Source organism: Schistocerca piceifrons, chromosome X (genome assembly GCF_021461385.2).
Source record: "Schistocerca piceifrons isolate TAMUIC-IGC-003096 chromosome X, iqSchPice1.1, whole genome shotgun sequence".
Classification (NCBI taxonomy): domain Eukaryota; kingdom Metazoa; phylum Arthropoda; class Insecta; order Orthoptera; family Acrididae; genus Schistocerca; species Schistocerca piceifrons.
The window spans coordinates 661,987,367-662,005,205 of NC_060149.1; the positions used below are offsets into that span (position 1 = coordinate 661,987,367).

The 17,839-nt window shown below is 44.4% G+C and overlaps 1 non-coding gene across 1 annotated transcript; it reads right to left on the reverse strand.

Annotated features, from left to right (window-relative positions):
* Nucleotides 1-8,166: 8,166 nt before the first annotated feature.
* On the reverse strand, nt 8,167-8,241 carry Trnas-cga. The gene has a single exon. It is a non-coding gene; the product is annotated as a tRNA-Ser (tRNA).
* Nucleotides 8,242-17,839: the final 9,598 nt, after the last annotated feature.

The following is a 17,839-nucleotide window of genomic DNA, read 5'->3' on the forward strand; positions in this document are numbered from 1 at the left end:
CCAAATGGACCGCTCAGGATTGGCATCACATTCTCTTCACCGATGAGTGTCGCATACACCTTCAACCAGACAATCATCGGAGACGTGTTTGGAGGCAAGCTGGTCAGGCTGAACGCCTTAGGCACACTGTCCAGGGAGAGCAGCAAGGTGGAGGTTAACTGATGTTTTGAGGTGGCATTATGTGGGGCCGATGCACGCCGCTGGTGGCCATGGAAGGCGCTGTAGCAGTTGTACAATACGTGACTGCCATCCTCTGATAGTGCAACCATATTGGCAGCATATTGGCGTGGCATTCATCTTCATGGACGACAATTTGCACCTCCATCGTGCACATCTTGGGAATGACTTCCTTCAGAATAACGACATTGCTCGACTAGAGTGGCCAGCATGTTCTCCAGACATGAACCCAATCGAACATGCCTGGGATACATTGAAAATAGCTGTTTATGGACGATGTGACCCAACAACCACTCTGAGGTGTCTACGCCAAATCGCTGTTGAGGAGTGGGACAATCTGCACCAACAGTGCCTTGATGAACTTGTGAATAGTATCCCATGATGAATACAGGCATGCATCAATGCAAGAGGACGTGCTACTGGATATTAGAGGTACTAGTGTGTACAGCAATCCAGACCACCGCCTCTGAAGGTCACGCTGTATGGTGGTACAACATGAAATGCGTGGTTTTCATGAGCAATAAAAAGGGCAGAAATGATGTTTATGATGATCTCTATTCCAAATTTCTGTACAAGTTCCGGAACTCTCGGAACCTAGGTGATGCAAAACTTTTTTGTTGTGTGTATTTCAATGCAGAGATACAAATAACTACGACTCAGTGTAACTTGATTCAAATATTTTCAATGGAGAGACACTTTAAACTTACACACTGTTAGTATTTCTAACAACTCTGACTAGAAAAACCATTCTGCAGTCCACCCAACAGTAGCACTGACAATATTTACAATTTTCAGTATCACTGGTTGAGAACATTTTTTTTTTAATTTACCAAGAGACAGTAGCACTGGTAGGAAATTTACAATTTTCCAGGGCACAATAGCACAGGTTGTGAATATGTTCTAGATGGATTGGGATCTATCTACACTAAAAACTAATCAGACTGAATGCTTGGAAGCAGGTGGAACTTAAACACTAGAATGTTTAGAGGAACTATTTACATTGTACATACATACACACTGTGCAAATATTTACAGATGCAGATAGTGAATAACATTGACAAAACCCACAAATGGTATTGATTTGTTTACTTACCCACACACACACACACATACACACACACACACACACACACACACACACACACACACACACACACACACACACGCACATGCACACACACACACACACACACGCAGACAAGCACACTCACACAGACATACACACATGTTAAGATTAAAAATATTTACACTGTGATTAATGATCTATAACATTGCTCATATATACTCTCACTCTCTGTCATTCACACATCACCTCCATCAAAGGAACAGTGTGAGTATGGGCGAGTTCCAATCCCATCATCACAAGTCACCCGTTTATCATCATGAACTGACAAACTGATTTTAGACTGCAGCACATTGTACACCTCATGCCCTCGAAACCGAACACTATTTTGCCATACCATGTATGGCGGCTGCTGTGGAGCACATCAAATACCTCTTACAGGCACTGCAAATAATCTTCATTCTCGAGGGCCCTTGATGCCAGATGACGCATACCCTTTGCCCATCTTTGGATGGCACCTTCCAGTGCGTGATATGCATATATCTTGGACCCTAGAGCCACAAATTTCACAGTCAATGACCCATTCCCCTTGTGTTTCATTAGACTGATAACCTTCATGTTCTGTTGGGACAGTACCTTAAGAATTATTGGCTGTGTATGAAGACATGCCGAATTCTTCCCCATGGTACCTCTTTACTTCATATGGATTACAGTTCATTATCCAATAGATGAAGTTATCTGTATTCATACAAAATAAATTAGGAGCAGCAAAGTGAGGTTTCACAAACTCATAATGGAATCGGCAAAAGTGGAATTTGGACAGATCTAGTGTGCACACCCCCACAGAGACAGGTGTCATGAATTCTACTGGAGTCCTTGACATCTCCACAACAACTAAGTTCTTGCTGAATATAGTTACCCATTTGAAATTTGCTCTGACGATACACTTCCTTATACCCAAGAACCCAACCCAATCTGATCTAATCAGAATTTCGCGTTATTTTCGTAAATTTTCCATCGACTTGCCGAAAACTGCATTATTCAGCAATTTATAAATGTCTTTTTCAAAATAATTTCTCATGGATGCTCTCTTTCTGGTATTTAAATCAACATACTATTTCAAGCAGGGTGACTGCTTGAAGGAGATAGCATGCCTAACTGCGATTAGCTCCATCCTTAAATTGAGACTTTTCTGGAGGTTTCTGTAATGCATGATGTATTTCTGGTTGTTCCCCAGCATTGTCATCAACTTGGGGATGGTCCTGCCCCATGAAACTGGTTGCTATGGACATAACAGTAAATCGCTTTGCACAGTGTGCTAACTACTAGGATGTGTGAAGTCTGCCTCCAGAACATACCCTACACCAGACTCAGCCGCCATACTATCGATAGTTTCACTTAATCTCCTGATTCAGGTTCTGACGTCCATTGAAGCTCGCCAGTCGGCAACGATTGTTGCATGGCATGCCTGTATAGGTCATGATGTAGCTCGAATCAAGGAATGCGTCGAACCGGTCAACAATATGTGCATTATTTGCCTTGTCATTGTCTATGGTCACATTGGCCAAGTCCTCCAAGAAAAGAAGCATATCAGCATTCGTCGAAAGCTCGATGTTGACTTTCTTTATCTTGAGCAGGCGTCGCAAGACAACTCCGATGCTGTATAACAAAATGTAGAGTTAAGAGCAGATGTGGTCATGCATACAGTCCGGAATTTCTCCAAAATATCCTCTACCAAATGCATATGTATGTCAATATAAAGTATAGCTTACTTTCCCAAATTTGGACTGTTTAACCCCTGCCAAATATTCACAGCATGCTCACACTCTGAATCTAATATCACATCGCCTGTGAGGTTACTGGAGGACACAGTATTTATTTGCCTGTTTTCGTTGAGTTTATTCCCACAATACAGATACTTGTATGGGAATACCACCTTCCCTGTCACAAGCTGAAACTATGCATCATTGGCATATGCACCTTGGGTGATGTGCATATCCTCCTGAGGCAGAGTTTCAACAAGTTTCTAAAGTGGTGCCTGCACAAAGTACAGGGTGTCCAGGAAGCGGAGGATAATTCTTGGCATCATTTGTTTCTGGACACTGTCAGGCAGGACACTGACCTGATCTTTCTCCATATCGAATGCTCAGTCATAAACCAGTCATACCAGTTTAGATTGTGGAAGAAACGGGTATGTGTTGTGGTAATTGATACTTCAGTGTGTATGTACTGCAAGCTGTGCAATGGAACTTCCCTGTAAGATGACAGTGGTTCCTATGATAAGTTTTTGCTTTTCTGTGTGATGACCGCCCACAAATCAACAGCCTTCATGTAAGAATCATTATCCTCCTTTGACTCAGTCGTAGGAATGTTGTTGTTGTAAGGCTTATTAACCTCCCATGAAAGATTCTCGAGATCAGTGAACAGCCATATTGCAGGATTATCCATGACATATAATTTGTGATGGCTAAGACATGAATCATAAAGACAATACAACTTGGCACACAGCCGCATATGGCACGTATTTTTCTGTGAAGATAGTATTTGAGGCTGTAGGGTCGCCTTCACAGCGCATCACACTAGCAAGGAGGCATTTGAAATCAGTGTAAACTACAAAGGGACATCATTCCTGGTGGTGGGCGCTCTTAAACTTTAGGGATTTGTTTTCCTCTGAAGGCATCACAACACATATCGGTTTCCCGGTAGAGCAAATCAACTTGATGGTTTGCTGAAAACTCGCTTGCGGGAAAGGCATTCCTCGCCTGTAGAAAAGGCAATCAGACACCTCAAGCAAATATGCTGTTTATGCCCATGGAGAAAATGAGGAGGGATATGTCCCTGATCCAGCAGAAATAATGCGACTTAACTTCTAAGGTCATCAGTCGCCTAGAACATAGAACTAATTAAACCTATCTAACCTAAGGAGATCACACACATCCATGCCCGAGGCAGGATTCGAACCTGCGACCGTAGCGGTCGCTCGGTTCCCGACTGTAGCGCCTAGAACCGCACGGCCACTCCGGCCGGCGACATTGATATGTAGTGTTGGCAGAAGAGTCAACAGCGTGTTACGAATGGAGGGCGAAATGCACGCGTTTTAACTCACGCAGGCTGGCGTGACAAGGGAAGAACTATACTGACGTGAGGTCTGGAACATGACAAGGAATTAGCATTTAGAAAGCGGATGTAACTAGTTTGATACTTAATTTTAATCCATTAATGATGAACGTCGCTCTTGACGGTACATGATTCACATCTTGCTAGGTCGTAGCGAATGACGTAGCTGAAGGCTATGCTAAACTGTCGTCTCTGCAAATGAGAGCGTAAGTAGACAGTGAACCATCGCTAGCAAAGTCGGCTGTACAACTGGGACGAGTCCTAGGGAGTCTCTCTAGACTAGACCTGCTGTGTGGCGGCGCTCGGTCTGAATCACTGATAGTGGCGACATGCGGGTCCGACGCACACTAACGGACCGAGGCCGATTTAAGGGCTACCACCTAGCAAGTGTGGTGTCTGGCAGTGATACCACATTCCTCCCCCGCAAATCGGTGGACGGTTGTGGTATAAGGCCTCCGCCCGCCGTGGGGAGGACCCCATGTTGACGTATGCGACGAGGTGGGGAGCCTAACAACAGGCGAGGCTGTGCCACCCGCACCCTGCCATTCGGACCGCGGGGAGCTAGAGAACGCCTGAAAACCTACCCAGGGTGCACGCCAACATGCGGTGTATGCGCCCGTAGAGAGACAGGAGGGGCCGAAGGGTCGACCTCCATCGCTCTGGGGCACCCGACGGGCGAAGACGACATATGGTACAGAGCGAGCGAGAGTTCCATGTCAGAGGCCACCTGGTCCCGGGGAGCGATCAGCGGCCCGTGACCCAGGGGGGCGCCCGGCGGCTGCAGCGACGCATCCACTGCGGGAGTCGCCGGCGGGAGAACAGGCGGCGGTGGCGGCGGCGGCGGCAGCGCGTCGCCATGGGGCAAAATGGAAGCCAGCGACGGTAACACCGGGGGCTGAGGCGAGCCAGTAGATGGGTCCCCGGGGCGCTGACCGGATGGCACGTCACCTGGGGCAAAAGCAGGTGTCTGCCGCTGCACAGGAACCTGATGCGGCGGATGTAGCAAAGACATCAAGGTTCGATGATGACGACCGTGGAGCAACTCAGCCGGCGAGCGACCATCTCGGGGTTGAGAGCGATACGAGGACAAAAGGAGCAATAACGCATCCTCCCGAGAATGTGAATCTTTCAACTTCAACATCTGTGACTTGAAAGTCCTGACCAATCGTTCAGCAGCACCGTTCGACTGGCGCACTCGGTGCGGACGTCAGATGTTGAATACCATTGGCCTTGCAGAATGACTGAAATTCTGCGGATATGAATTGTGGGCCATTGTCGGAAACAATTGTCTGTGGAAGACCTTCAATGCAAGAGATAGCAGATAACGCTTGGATGGTGGCAGATGATGTTGTGGATGACATCTGGACAAAAAAAGGAAAATTACTGAAAGAATCTATCACAACCAACCATTCAGCATTCCAGAATGGACCAGCAAAATCGATGTGTAAGCGTTGCCAAGGGAAAGTGGATTTTGGCCATGCAAAGAATTTCTGCGGTGGTGCTGATTGTTGTTTGGCACACACCATGCAAGAAGAGCACAAAGTCGTAATGGCGGCATCGATTCCGAACCAAGTACAGTGCCAACAAGCAAGTTGTTTCGTTCTCACAACACCCCAATGTCTTTGGTGGAGAAGCTTTAAGACAGAGGACTGTAACGAACGTGGGACCACGACCCTGGACTGATCATTATCAGAACGCAACAGCAAAACACCACAGCGAACAAAAAGTCTCTCCTTGTGAGCAAAAAATCGGCGAACCAACGTGTCCCCGACCCGTGACTTTGACTATGGCCATTGCGTAGCAACCAAACGCAGAACGGTAGCAAGGACAGGGTCGGCAGTTGTGGTTGTAGCTACACGACGAAAATCAATCGGAAACGATTCGACCACGTCATTGGTTTCCGAATCAATGAACGTGCAAGCATGTTCGGAGGAGTCGAATGCCCTATCCTCAGCAACAGGCAAACGGGACAACGCATCGGCGTTTCCGTGCTTAGCAGTGGACCGATACAAGATATCGTACCGGTACTGCGATAGGAAATAGACCATCGAATGAATTTCTGAGCTGTACTTTGAGGTACAGGATTGTTCTTATGAAAAAGCGATGTCAAAGGTTTGTGGTCTGTGATTATGGTAAAGGGACGACCATACAAGTAGTCATGAAACGCAGTTACACCAAATACGAGAGCCCATGCTTCTTTCTCTATCTGTGAAACAGTTCCTTGCACAGACGAGAGCAATTTGGACGCAAAGCCAATAGGGCGATCATGCGAGCCATCTTTGTGCGCAAGCACAGCACCGATCCCGAAATCCGTTGCATCCACCATGAACAAAAGGGACTTCCGGGGATCGAATGGCGTAAGGCAAGTATTGGAAAGCAACGCCGATTTCAACTGGCGAAAGGCGCGTTCGCATTCCGTCGTCCAGACGAACGGAACACCTTTACGGCGTAAGCGATGAAGCGGAGCTGAAATGGAAGAGGCATGCAGCACATATCTGTGATAATAGTTGATTTTTCCCAGCACACTCTGTAGCTGCTTCAGATTCTGCGGCGAAGGCAAGTCTTGTATGGCACGGAGGTGCATGGGACTTGGATGTATGCCCTGGAAATTGAGTACATGTCCCAGGTATGGCAAGTCACTAGCAAAAAACACACATTTGTCCTTCTGTAAATGAAGACCATTTTGTCGCAAGACCTGAAATAATGTTCTGAGATTGGCTAAATGTTCTTCTTCCGTCTTTCCGGAGATCACAATATCGTCCAGATAGTTTGCTGCATTAGGGACCGATGCACACAAAGTTTGTAAATATTGCTGAAACAATGCGGGGGCGGATGCACACCCGAATGGCAGTCGTTTGAATTGATACAAACCAAGGTGCGTGTTAACCACCAAAACGCGCTGGGATTCTTCGTCCACCGGTATTTGCAAGTATGCATCTGATAGGTCCAACTTCGAAAAATATTTGCCTGGGAACAGTTTGTCAGAAAGATCTTCCGGGCTGGGAAAGGAAAAGTTGCAATCACAAGTTGTGGATTCACTGTTGCCTTGAAGTCCACACAAATTCTCAATTTTCCCGAAGGTTTTGGCAAAATTACTAAGGGTGATGCCCAGAGAGAAGCCTGCACACATTAAATTTCACCTTGTGATTCCAAATCGTGTAATGTTTTTGCGACCTCATCACGCAATGCGTGGGGAACATTGCGTCCTCTGAAAAATTTCGGTTGGGCGTTTACTTTCAGCTCCAAATGTGCTTTATAGTTCTTAGCGCAACAGAGGTCCGGGGCAAAAATGTCTGCAACTTCTTCACATAGACGAGAAACACAGGTGAAGGCACAGTCTGGTTTACTGATAGGACCTGATTTACTATAGACGAGTTAAACAGCTGAAATGACTCGAAACCAAACAAGTTCACTGCAGAAGAAGAATGAAGGACGTAAAATGAGCGAAGGTTTGTTTGTCCTTTGCATGTTGCAAGAAGGCTGCACTGTCCTAACACAGGGATCTCTTGACCTGAATAGCTAGTTAACATTTGCGGCACCCAACGGAGGTGTGCCCAGCAGTTTGTAAGTGTCTTGTTTGATCGGTGAAACTGCAGCTCCGGTATCGAGCTGGTATGGTATCACTTTGCCGTTAATGTCCAACGCTACAAAAAGTTTATTGTCCTGCTGATGACACGACGACTGTCTCGTGCAACGTGAACTGACACTGGTACAAAATCACATGCGACTAGATGGGAGTTCCAGAATGAGATTTTCACTCTGCAGCGGAGTGTGCGCTGATATGAAACTTCCTGGCAGATTAAAACTGTCTGCCCGACCGAGACTCGAACTCGGGACCTTTGCCTTTCGCGGGCAAGTGCTCTACCAACTGAGCTACCGAAGCACGACTCACGCCCGGTACTCACAGCCTTACTTCTGCCAGTACCTCGTCTCCTACCTTCCAAACTTTACAGAAGCTCTTCTGCAGAAGAGCTTCTGTAAAGTTTGGAAGGTAGGAGACGAGGTACTGGCAGAAGTAAGGCTGTGAGTACCGGGCGTGAGTCGTGCTTCGGTAGCTCAGTTGGTAGAGCACTTGCCCGCGAAAGGCAAAGGTCCCGAGTTCGAGTCTCGGTCGGGCACACAGTTTTAATCTGCCAGGAAGTTTTAGATGGGAGTTGCACGGTAGGTTTGCACACTGACGGATGACAAAAGAAAAGGCTGCCGCTCATTACACTGAATTCTGTAGGCGGCGAGATGAAATCCAAATTGGCGTGACCACTCTGTTCAGCTTTCCAGTGTAGCATTAAAAGGTCGGAAGGGCGGTGCAGTTGCGTTTTGTGGCTGCGGTAGCGCTGGAGCGGCGGCTGCCGCATCATTTTGGATTGCACGTTGACCCTGGACGAGCTGTCCAAGGGCATCCAGTAATGCCTGATTCTGTAAGCGATAAAATTCGGACAGTACATCTGGAGATTGTGGCGAAGCCATTACACAATGAAATCAGGGCAGTATAGATAAGAACACTGTTTTGACACTTCACCAATGTTGTGTTGGCAGAAGAGCCAACACCATGTCACGGATGGAGGCCGAAATGCACGCGCTTCAGCTCATGCAGGCTAGCGTGAGAAGGGGAGAACTATACTGACGTGAGGTCTGGAACATGACAAGGAATTAGAGTTTAGAAAGCGGACGAAATTAGTTTGATACTTAACTTTAATCCATTAATGTTGAACGTCGCTCTTGACGGTACATGATTCACAATATTATCTGTTCAGAATACATATGGCTCCTTGCTACGTCGTAGCAAATGACATAGCTGAAGGCTATGATAAACTGCAGTCTTCGCAAATGAGAGCGTACATAGACAGTGAACCAACGCTAGCAAAGTCGGCTGTACAACTGGGACGAGTCATAGGGAGTCTCTCCAGACTAGACCTGCCGTGTGGTGGCGCTCAGTCTGAATCACTGATAGTGGCGACACGCGGGTCCGACGTATACTAACGGACCGCGGCCGATTTAAAGGCTACCACCTAGCAAGTGTGGTGTCTGGCAGTGACACCACATAATATATGTTTTCTTGTTAGCTATATCTGCAGGAAGCTTGATACAGCTAGATGCTCCATTGAATGAATCCTGGAAATGGGTATGGATGTTAAGAGTAGGGGGATAAAGGGGGTACCACCCCACACTGCATTCTTGCCAAATTTATTCAAGATGGCGGTGATGACGTCATCAAAGATGGCGGCATGTAAACTTGGTAACATCGCATGACGTCATCCAAGATGGCGGCTTTTGGCGGGAAAATAGTCCAATTGTGCTACATCCACTAACCTAACCTTCAGAAAAAGTGGCGGGAAGTTTGAATTTTGGCGAGAAAATAGTCCAATTGTGCTACGTCCACTAACCTAAGTGTCCAGATGAAAAAATGGCGGGAAGTTTGAATTCCAACAGGATAATCCATGCAAAGACTGTACTTGTCTTTTTATTATTATTGATTATCAATCATTAACATTCATTATCATTTATTATAATTTATTATTGTTTATATCATGCACATGTGTGTGAAATCCAACTGTGTTAGTTCATGCCCTTGCCACCAGAGAGAACCACCGTGACATCATTAAAGATGGATGATTTTGGCGAGAAGAAAGCCAATTGTGCTACCTCCACTGAACTACCATTATCGTTCTCCTGCACATTCAGTCTTCGCTCAGCTGTCGTTGCCATGTGTTCGATCATAGATATGGATGTGGGTGATAGAGCAGCCTTCAATAACTGCATTTCATGTAGACATTCGAGGTAGGACTGTAGCCATAGTTCACTACATGAGGTGTGGAAGCTTATGATAATGGAGGAGTGTCGGAGCAATAAGTACAAGAATTCCGTTCAGCAGATTTCGGCAATGCAGAGGGATATAGCTAGGATGCACCCCGTAACCAGCATATGCTCATGTGCTTGCGCAAACTGCAGGCTTATTTACCATCAAACATTCACGCTTCCAAAACGCAAGAGACGTTCAGTTCACGCCAATTAACTTCGGCGTAAGCATATTCGTATACAACGTATATACCATTGAAGCCCATCCTCCAGAATGTGTTCAATCGATGAGTTATTGGTGTTCGACCACGATGAGTTTAACAGCAGTGTAGTTTGCGAGTATACAGCTGAGGACTGCCCCCATAACCTCCTACATGCTGAATGGAAACGTGCATTAATCCTGGAACATATGAACAGGAACACAGTCCTCCAAATAAATTCCCTCCAACGAAATGCTTTAAAAATGCATTACCGATCTCATGGAAACATCTGCTACTGTTGGAACTGTCTGCCTTTTCTAAAGCCCACATATAAGCTCCCAGCCCACAAGAGACGACTGCCTCCGATCCAGCAGAGCGACAAACTGATCTAGTTCACGAGTTCTCTGCTAGAGGGCACTTCGATAGGTCACGTGTTCACCTTATTCAACCAACAGCAGCACAGCATCATGATGATGTAGTTGGCTTCCATATAAGGAGGACTCAGCAGCTCCTCCATCTCTGTTCCAGTCGGTCAAGATGAAGCGTCAGTCACCACCACAACAGAATAGGAGGAGGAGCAAGCAGCACCAGAAAAGTAAGTCCTCAAATTGTTATTATTATTATTATTGCTATTATTATTATTTCTCTACCAACATCACATCATTTCTTATGGATATTCGTCTTGGTCCTCCAGCAGCTCCGCCCGTGACGCCAGCATCAGCAGGTCCCAGCATGTCCCAGGCCACACACGTGAAGGTCTCGGACTCGTCCACGCAGGATCCTGCAGCTCAGCTTCTCAGTATGCTGGAGCAGAATAGCCAGGTGTTAATGTCGGTGCCAGAGGCTGTGTTTGACGGGGCTTCACAGTACTGGGCTCCTTCGTACGAGACGTCTACTGATCATAATCTCACAAGGGACATCCCCCCATCAGTGCAAGAACAGCAGGCTAACAGCGCTGGTGTAGATGTCGTGGATGAGAAGATACCAACCACCGCTTCACCTCATCCTTTATTATTCACCTCAAGCTATGTGTTAACAATTAGTGGTTCAAAACTTATCCATGTAGGACTTCAAGTTTCACAATACGGTAGCCTCTCAACTGTGTTAGTGCAGGAAAATGTGCTCAAAAATACTAAAGGGAAATTTTCTGACTATGAGAGGGATGAACTGTGTCATTTAAAAACACAAATCAAGAATCATATGACTACCGAATATTATCCATCCCACTCCTACCAGGAGTATGATGAAGCTACACTAAAAATTAAAAGTGCTGATGGTTATAGTATTTTCATGCATCACGCCACTGTTGATAACTTGTTCAATTTAGACATGGCTCTGACTAGTACGATAGAAAGACTAAATATATGGTGCCCATATGTACAGGCAGTGTACACCGACGTCATTAACTCGCTTCACACATGTAGCATCCACATAGATGATATAGAACATTGTTTTAGTATGTGTATAACACCAGTGCCCAAGTCTTGTGCTATTCCTCGAATAAGTGTTGAAAATGTCGAACTCAAATTTACTGATGGAATACTGGACTATTGTAATTCACCCATAACATTACGAGATATACATGCTGAATTTCAAGCATACAAGAAGCCGCTATTTTCCAAATACTGTACTTCTGCTGCACCACTTAAAAGGAATGTACTGATTTCTTCTTATGCTGATCATATTTGTAAATATTTTAATAAATAAATATATTATTTTATAATATTTAATTTGTCATTGCTTGTTTTTTATTTGCCAACACAAAATGTCACCTACGTTAATCTATATGACTGCCTTCCCTTTAAATATACCACCTCGAGTTCATTCTATTGTGTAGCCGCTATAGCTCAGGTGGTAAGGTGACTGCGCTATAGTGACTACACACAAACACATATTTTTAATCATATAAAAGCGTATTCCACACATTAACCTACAACAGTAGGTATCAAGGCGTGCTGGGTGAAACACTCTCGCCTCAAGCGCTTTGTTGTAGGTGACTGGTCCTGTGATGATGACCAAGACCAGAAGACCAACAAGAATGGACCATTCCTTCCCGACAGCATACAAACTATAATTGTAGGTCCATCCAGCTGTGGTAAGACAAATGTCCTCATGGCTCTGTTAACGCACATAGACGGAGTCCGCTTCGAGCACCATTTCGTCTTCTCCAAAACACTCTTTCAGCCCAAGTACCAGTTACTGAAGAAAATATTAGATAGAGTAGACGGTGTAACGTACAGAGCCTTCATTGAAAGCGACGACGTCCCCCCACCTGAAGAGGTAAAGCCTAACACAGCGTTCATATTTGACGATGTCGCTGTTGAAAAAGAAGTTCAAATCCGTAAATATTTCTGCTATGGCCGTCATATGGGTGTTGATGTATTTTATCTGAGTCAAACGTATTCCAGGATCCCAAAACAGCTGGTGAGGGACAACGCAAATCTCATTATAGCATTCAAACAAGACAACCTCAATTTAACGCACATTTACCATGCTCACGTAGGGACCGAGATGTTGTACAAATAATTTGTAAAGATATGTGCTGATTGCTGGAACCACTCACAATACGACTTTCTCGTTATGATAAAACCCGTAAACTACATGACGGTAGGTATAGCCGGAACTTCCAAGACTTTCTCCATATATAAACGTACGAAAATACCTTATCCCATCAGTTAACATTTTACCATGGACAAATTCGCACGCATGGCGGATGCTCAGTCTGAGAGGTTAGGTGTGCAAAGACAGAGTCCCCGAATGTACACCTATATCAAATTTAAAAATCTTGAGTCCAGACTAGTTACAGTTGTAAGGGAATTAAAGGACACCCAGAAACTTCTTGCCATTAACCAAAACCGGATAGAGAACAGAATTAGCGCAATTGAGGGCGTGATAGAAGCCGAGGCCGTTGATATTGAAGAAGGTGGCATAGGAAAAAAGGAGAAGAAGAAGTACAACAAAGCATATATAAAACCACGTGATATTCAGAGCTCTGATTAATATCCTTCGAGATGTCGACAAAACATAAAGTCATTCAGGTGCGCAAAGCAGTTCGAGAGAAATTACGTTTGCTGAAGTGGGGGCATATAGATCGCGAGCAACAAATGAAACTTTTAAACCTGTTACCGAATCTATCACCAAGATAGCTTTTCATAATAATGACCCAATCGCAGAATTCACCAACCAGTATCCGACCGTTGAGATAGATAAAACATTTGGTGTCAGCACGGCGAGACCGTACATGCTGGGTTCTCAAACTATAACATTATCCGATAGCACAATACGCATTGGGGATACAGAGTTTAAAAGAACACCTGGCTTAATGAACCTAATCTTTCTAAGGCCATCAAAAAACTTAAAATATTAAGCCGATGATCGCGAAGTCTATAGGGAAATAATTAACTTGACTGATATGTACAAAAATCCCGATGGAACACTGAAAAAGGCTGAAAACTCTAAATACACTATCATTATACAACCTTTACTCAATGAGCAAACTAAAAGCGTCGGTGAGGGTGTAGACTTTCAGCGTAAAGGAGTGAGCAATCAAGTCCCGCAGTATATATATAACGATGACCAAGATGAACGAATAGACAGACTTCGACTGTTGATGGCTTCGGCTGCTTCAGGCAATACAGCTCATTCGATTGAGGTTGTATCCATAATCTCAGAGCTTCGAGAGAGAGGTATCATCAAATAAGTATGGAAACCGTGGGTCGAGAACTGCACAAACCAGCACGCAAAACATTTCCCCGTAGACATGTCATGATTAAAGGGCTGGATGACCTCTGGCAAGCTGATCTTGTAGATATGAATCGATATCCACTTCATAATAATGGATTGAAATACATTTTAATGGTTATTGATACATACTGTAAAATCACCTGGGCATTACCAGTGAAAACGAAACCAGTAGAGATATTGCTGTGGTGTTTGAGCGTCTGCTGCACACAGGAACAAATCGATGCCCGACCAATCTTCAAACCGATCACGGTGGTGAGTTTTACAACGACCATTTCAAGATTGTGATGGCGCGGTATGGCATACACCACTACTCCACGTTTACCCACCTTAAAGCTAGTATCGTCGAGCCGTTGAACAGAACAATCAAAGCTCAAATGTGGATGTAGTTTAATCTTCGCGGTTCGTACAAGTGGGTAGATACCCTCCCACAGATAATTGCAAAGTATAATCGAACCAAACATAGTACAATAAAAATGAGACTGATTGATGTACACAATAATTCACTCATGGACACAGTATATTTAGGGATTAAAATGCTCGACCCTTGCAAACAGAGGTTCAATATAGGTGACTTAGTACGTATTTCAAAACACAAGACCGCGTTCGAGAAATCGTACTTACCAAATTTTTCGGCTGAGATATTCACAGTGTCCAAAGTGCAGAGAACCCACCCTAGGACATATACCTTAAAGGACGGCAAGGGCGAAGAAATTGCAGGATGCTCTTACACGGAGGAATTGCAGAAGAGTTCTGAACCAGATGTATTTCACATCGAGTGGGTGATAAGACGTAGTGGGAACAGAGCACTGGTTAAATGGCTAGGAATTCCATCATCAGAAAACAGTTGGATCGAAGCTGATATGTTAGTATGTAATGGGGAGAGTAGACCTCTATCTCCTCAGTAGTGTACCATGCACGATAGAAGGCACATCATAGTAAGAGGTGGGGGTGGTGTTCTCGACAAGTTGCCTGTTGAATTGCACATTCCCAGATATAACTTCTGTGGGCCTGGAACAAAGCTTCGGAAGCGCCTGGCATGAGGCGATAAAGGTATTAACCTACTAGACGAAGCCTGCCTTGAGCACGACATTGCATACGCAGCAGGGGGTGACTCCTTATATAAGTGTGATGACGTAGTATCACATGATCTTAGGATGAACGAATGGCTGTTGAGAATTCTGTGGGGGTGGTGAATGATTTCACTAGCGCCCCTAGTAGGTGAAAGCTGAACTAGTCAGATGGTTCCTGGACATGGTGGAGGGCTGAGCATTTTATAATTTATAAAACTATACACAAATAATTCATAGTATCAGTGAAGATCTTATTTAGATTAGAGATAGCATGATAGTGAGATCATTATGTGTGTGTTAGGATGAATAATTATTATTATTATTATTATTATTATTACTATTATTATTATTGTTATTATTGTTATTATTATTATTATTATTATTATTTAAAAGTATGTTCTATAGGCGTAATTGGAGGTTGATGCTATTAAGAATGGCGCTGAAGTTAATGTTTTTGGAGATGAATATTGTTAGCTATTTTTTTATTGGCGAGAAGTTTATGGTAGGGAGCGAATATATTTTGAATGAATAAAGGGGAGGTTAAGTATTTTGGGAACATATAGAATTTGAGTGAGTTGATAGGTATGTGAGTTGAGAAGTTTGCTAGGAGCATGCGACGGCTCCCGCATGTCCCATGATATTGACTTGTTAATTTCTTTTATTTGAGTTGAGAGCTTCATGTTAAATTGACTTGCAGAGGTACATATCATGATGGGAGCGACGGTTCACGCGTATGTGTGTGTTTTTGCGAAGATCCTGGATTAGGTAATCGGGGTATGTGGGGTGAATAATGAGAATCGGGTGATCAGTTAACTTAGTGAAATCATTCTTTGTCCCACAGAGCCACGTGGTCGATCGCCCGTTGTGACATCAAGGAAGTTTCCAACTCGGAAGCAAACATTCCAGTTCGAGCGTGTCAGTTCCTGTCTATCGGTGAGAGAATTGCAGAGTTTATGGGGCGAGAGCGTAGTTTGTGCTACATCATCACACGTGCTTGTGGCGCCGCGGAGTCGCGGGCATGTGGCGTGAGGGTGGTTTGGACAAAGCAAGTGTGTCGGTTCCTGTCCGTCGGTGCTGGGAATTTGTGAACTTTAGGACCGATATAGTTTTTAGTGTGTCATGTGATAGAACTTTCCAAACATCTCGGGCGGTTGTGTGAGGCAGGTATCGGCAGGTTGGAACCTGTTCAGAAAAAAAAGGAAATTGGGGTGGAACGTGTCCTTTGTACGGCACGCGGTCGACAGGAGACATCATGTCCGGAGTTAACCACAGAAACACTATAACTAGTTGAAGCAGCACTTACCCCTGCTCCAGATGATAGTGGTGGTAGTACAAGTCAGGGGTGTCTACATCAGGCCAATGGGTGCAGTCAGGCTGTGGTGAGACAGGTCAACGAGACGGTTGCTGTTGGGGTGGAGATGGCGCCCCAACAACTGGTGGTAATCTCTACCATGGACCCCAGAGGAGGGTGGTGGTGGCAGGGGCTGCAGCAGTGGGATCTGAGGCTGCAGAATCTGCGGCAGTGGGGGCTGCAGCAGTGGAAGTGGTGGCAGTGTGTGGCGAAACAAGCGTATCATTTGAGAGATACAAAGGCGAGCTAGTGTTCTGGGACTTACCCTAGTTCACTGCCAGTCGCGCCATGTCACCACAACGTGTGTGTGTGTGTGTAACACACAAGTATTTCACCATAATTTAAGTTTGAAATTGAAAGTTAAAGTTGCTTTCCCAAACTTTGTCAACAAAGGATTTAGTATATTAATGTTTAAACTACCAAATCACAGTCTGATCAGATGAATATTTTCCCAAAACAAATCGTTTTAAGAAAAATTAAGTGGCGCTATATAATAAATCTAGGAACCCAAAGACTGGTCGTTATGTGCAGATGTGTGTCAAAATTAACTAGTACAAGTCTCAACGTGATTAAAGAGTAAATTGGTCAGAATCCACATATTTAAGACAAACTGAAGGCGATAAATATTAGACTTAGAAATGTGAAACTCTTAATGAAGCTTCAGTTTAGTATATAAGCATTAATTATGTAACTACATTGAGCTACGTCTGATAATTCTCGAGTAATTTGCTGAAAACTAAATTTGGAGCAAAAATGTCCTTATTTGTAGTGGATTAAGTATCTGTTATACCAATGTCAGGAAGTTTTGGTTACAGCACGTGATAAAACGTATGAAATAATAGAGCTATAACAAGTTTCAAGGCCTAGATGTCAATAATAACAAATACAAGGTCTCTTATAGTTGTAGTTCAGAGGTCATGTTCTACTGTTAGTTCTGTTCTAAAATTCTGGATGTTAAAGGTTAAATGTAGGCAAGCTAAAACTTTTCTATGATTTTATCCAACTTAACTATATTCAGACAAAAATTATAAAGATTCTAGAGTGATTCATGACATTGTTATAAAATGTTATGTATCCGAGAAAGCGGCCGTTTAGAGTCTGCGCGTGGGCATAGAGCAGATGACAGCAGGTGTTCCTTTGGTTGTCCACTGCGCCAGAATATAAATACAGCATGGGAGGCAAGACTAGTCTTCACTTCACACCCAGCCACTGTACAAACAGCGTCAGTCAAACGCAAGAGTACACGATGCCTCGGATGAAGCCACAGGCAGATTACAACTAAATTCACGTATTCAGCACAAATAGGAAGTGAAATCGCAAGGAC